Source organism: Tauraco erythrolophus, chromosome 5 (genome assembly GCF_009769465.1).
Source record: "Tauraco erythrolophus isolate bTauEry1 chromosome 5, bTauEry1.pri, whole genome shotgun sequence".
In the NCBI taxonomy this organism is placed as follows: domain Eukaryota; kingdom Metazoa; phylum Chordata; class Aves; order Musophagiformes; family Musophagidae; genus Tauraco; species Tauraco erythrolophus.
The window spans coordinates 36,925,599-36,929,905 of NC_141469.1; the positions used below are offsets into that span (position 1 = coordinate 36,925,599).

At 51.0% G+C, this 4,307-nt stretch overlaps 1 pseudogene; it reads left to right on the top strand.

Moving 5' to 3' along the window:
* The first annotated feature begins 2,974 nt into the window (after positions 1 to 2,974).
* On the top strand, positions 2,975 to 3,973 carry LOC147528718 (inositol 1,4,5-trisphosphate receptor-interacting protein-like 1; annotated as a pseudogene).
* The last annotated feature ends 334 nt before the right edge of the window (positions 3,974 to 4,307 follow it).

Below are 4,307 nucleotides of genomic sequence, written 5' to 3' on the forward strand. Positions count from 1 at the left end.
TAGTAGGAAAAAGGGGGAAAAAGGGTAATCAGGTGAAAAGGAGAATGTCTCTGGAGTTAGGAAATGACTAATACAAAAACCTTGTGGCCAGCTTGCAAGGATATTGGATTTAGCAGAAGAATTAGTGAGAGTTAAATAAACCCATATTTATGTGAAGACACACATTGCAGTGAGTGAAAGAACATTTCTTTAAAAAAATTGATTTAATTTCCGTCTTTTACTAGAAAACTATTCCTTGTAAAGAAAGAAAAATTTGAGTCCATTGCAAAATCTGAGATCCATTTGATATCCACTCTCTCCTTGAAACTCTTGTCATACTTTTTTCCTATTAATTAATGATCTGTAAGATGGTCAAGCTTTAATGAAAGGAAATGTTATTATTCTGCAGGTAAAAGTGCTCACAACATGCCAAAGGGTGTTTGTTTAAACTTTAATGGATAAAGTGAAAAGTTTCATTAGTCCACAGACAAAAAGCATTTTTTTATCATTAAGTGTGAATTCAAGAGTTCTATAAGTTTGCTAACAATTCTCATGAGTTACAGATAAAATTTTAGGAATGATCATAAATAATACCCTGAAGCCTTAGAATATTGCCTGTGTGGAGAGGAGAGACTGCTTCTGCCTGTAAGTTAAAAAAAAAAAAAGCCAAAGTCTAGCATTCAGATTCAAGTTAAAGAAAGGTCTTAAAAGATTTACACTTGTATGTGGACAGAATAAACTCTGTGAATTCACTGGGAGATGCTCATACTTTGTGGACGAGGACTAGGGGACAGAGGGAACAGAGCAGTCATGCCCCTCCAAAGCTGCCATTTACTGCAATATTTACAGAACCATCTGAAGCTCCCAGTTCTGGCAAGCAAGGTTGGAGATTTTGGAGGAAAGATCTTTCTCCTGAGATTTCATGTACTGTCACTCTGGATTGCAGCTGTATCACTGACAATTTTATTTTCACAGCTCTTGTGGTGGTTCCAGCTGGTAGGGCAAATAAGTCAAAATCCCTTACCCCACAGTTCATGAATTTTATAAAAGGTTTTGTTATATTCCACCAGCAGATGAAGATGCACAGAGATTGAGAAGATTGTCCTACGAGGAGTGGCTAAGGACTCTGAGTTTGTCTGGTTTTACAACAAAGAGGCTGAGAGGTGACCTCATTGTTCTCACAGCTTGCTGAGGAGGGCAAGTGGGGAGGGAGGTGCTGATCTCTCCTCCCTGGGATCCAGTGACAGGACACATGGGAAGGATCAAAGCTGTGCCAAGGGAGGTTTAGACTGGACATTAGGAAGCATTTCTTTACCGAGGGTGGTCAAACACTGGAATGGGCTTCCTTGAGATGTGGTTGATGGTCAAAGTCTTTTAAGAGGCATTTGGATAATGCTCTTAATAACATGCATTAGCTTTTCCTCAGCCCTGAATTAGTCAGGCAGTTGGACTAGATGATCGTTGTATGGCCCTTCCAGCTGAAAATATTCTAGTCTAGTCTAGCCTAGTCTACACATTCACACAGGCTGTCCAGGGAGGTTGTGGAGTCTCCAATCTTTGAAAGTCATCTGGACACAGCCTGCTCTATGTGTCTGTGCTTGAGAAGGGGATTGCACCAGATGAAATGAGGAAACCAACCCCTGAGAGCCCAACAGAATTGCCCTGGAGCAATCCCTAGGGAGGTGGACCTCCTGGTCTGCAACTGGTGAGCCCTCTGCACAGGGAACAAGCACCACAAGTGTGGAGCGGGAATCGGGATGCTCTGCTTGCTGCGCCAGGGGCAGGCTTGGGCACAATGCTGAGCAGCAGCTGGAGAGCTGGAGGCACAGCTCGGGCAGGAGCAGGAGGAAGGAGCATCCTGCAGCACCAGGCACCTCCCCTCCTGCATCCCCTCCTCACTGTTCGGAAATAGAGCCTCTTTTGCAGCACTGGTCTCTCACCAGCTGTCGCGGTTCAGCTCGGCCGGCAGCTCAGCTACCAGGAGCCGCTTGGTCACTCCTCCCTCAGCGAGGTGGAGAGGAGAAAGATGTGACAAAGGCTGAGGGTGAGACAAGAACAGAGGGAGCATCCACCAACCATGGTCCCAGGCAAAACGGACTCATCTTGGGGACAAATCAATTCAATTTATTACTTTTGAGGCATCTGGTCTCGAGGTGTGCACGCATACAGTACAGGGCACCTTCCTGGGAGCCACCATCTGCAGCGGAGTGCTCCAGCGGGGTGTGCGGGGGGTCCCCAAACCGGGGGAACCTCTGGGGAGCAGAGAGACGAGGGCCCCAGCATGGCCTCTCCAGCCCCCTCACTCGCTCTGGCAGGGGGAAACTTGGCAGCCAGAGAAAGGAGCCACAGGATCTTTTTTGCTTGCAGCAGGGACACGATTTGCATTTGGCTTCATCACCAGGGTTTGCAGGGCTAAAGTCCTGCCCTGGCAGAAGGAATCCAAGAGGAGAAGAGGAACGTGGAGTTTTGTCTCTGCTCAAGGGCTCACAGCTCTTCTTCTCAAGACAACTTGTGAGTCAGACCACCTGGCCCGAAAACTTTGCACCTCTCTACGTAAGTCAGGGACATCCACCTACAGTCTCCGTTTTCATTTCAGATATGTTTTTGGGAGGTGTCTCTCCGCTTTGTCAAGTTCCACCCTGTTCCACCTCGGCCCCCAGCCCCAAGGGCGGTACCGTGCCCTGGCCTGAGGGGCTCAGCTCCTGCTCTGGGCTGGAAACCCCCTGGGCATCTGCCCAGTCCCCCATCAAGCCCAGCCTTCCCCCTGCATGTGCACTCACGGATCACCCGAGTCAGACTGCCATGGGGCTGCCTGGTGCTGTCCTCGGGGATGGCTCCCATTGTGACGTGTCCTTTGTGCTGCCATGGTTACCAGAGCAGCAGCACTCGGCCAGCAATCCCCAGCCTTCATCCAGACCGCCTGGCTCCATGGGTCCTGGGCATCACACCAAGTCCAGTCCTGCTGAGCCCTCTTTTCTCCCACCTCCTCCAGGCCATGGCTGCGTTAATCACGCTCCTCTTGTTTCTGCTGGCCATCCCACATGGGATGAAGAATGATTCTCAGACAGATGTGGCTACAGCCATGCAGATGGAGGAGCATGAGGAGTATCTGCAACTGGAGATTACTTGGCTGCAGGAGGAGATTGAGCAGAGTAGGGGCACAGTGAGAGCCATGCTCCTTTCCCTGTTCCAGCACTGGACATTTTGGATTGTTCTAGGAACACTGATCTTGTTTGCTGAGGTCTGCTGGCTGGTCAGGGAAATGAAGATTTCCCATGGCGGTTGCAGTGAGCAGGACAGCTCCAGCAGCAAGGAGGATGACGATGAGAGGGAGGAAGACCTCAATGATGCAAACCATGTTCTCAGGTCTTTGGCTGGATCCACCCCATCGCCAATGCAGGACCTGCCTGACATGTGCAAGGTGGTGAAGGAGCTGGTGGGTGACCTCCTTGGTGTCTGTCAAACGCTTTGCAAGAGGACTGTCATGCCACAGATGCACCCAGCTGTTGGGATGGACGACTATGAGGTCTGGAGCATCCACAAGAACAGCATTGCCTACCGCCTGGTCGTGTTCCTGCAGCCACCCCGCGGGCACTCTTTCAGCCTGGAGCTGGACACCATGGGGCAGCTACCAGCAAGCCGCATCCGTGTGGTGCTGGAGTGCACGTGCACAAGGGACCAGCTGCTGGGGGACATTTCGTGCTTTCTGCACCACCCCAGTGACAAGCTGCCGAGGGATCGGAGCTCGTACTTCCTACGCACCCTCTGCACAAACTCCTACTTAGACCTGGAGAAAATCGCTCGTTGGGGCCAAATGTTGGTGAGATCAGCCTGGATGCTTTTGCCTCAGTCGCACCACTGCCGGCTAACAGTGCTGCCCTCCTCCCAGTCCTGCAAGTTCAAGCTGACAAGCTCCTCCAAGATGAACATCTGCACGGAGCTAATTTTTGCAGTGCGGTCAGGCAGTTGAGGCGCCTACCTGAGCCTTGAGTAGGCAGAGACCAGCTTCACCAGCACCACGTCCTGGCCGGAGAGCTGAGGTGTTGCCGAGATGATGCTTTTCAGGCTGACGGTGAGGCACACCCAGCAGGACAATCTCCAGCTGAGACGTCTGCAGCTCTGCGCCCATATCGTGGTGGTCACAGGCTTTCCCACCCATGCCTGTGACCCGGAGGACCTGCTTTCCTCTCACACTGGTGGGGGCCAGGAGACAATTTTTAGACACTGGGACAGAGAATCTGCTCATCCCAGAGAGTGCTGACTGCAGAGGTCAGCAAACTTAAGCCTGGAGATGACACCGTTCAGGAGGAGCTCAGCATAAGCAGAGC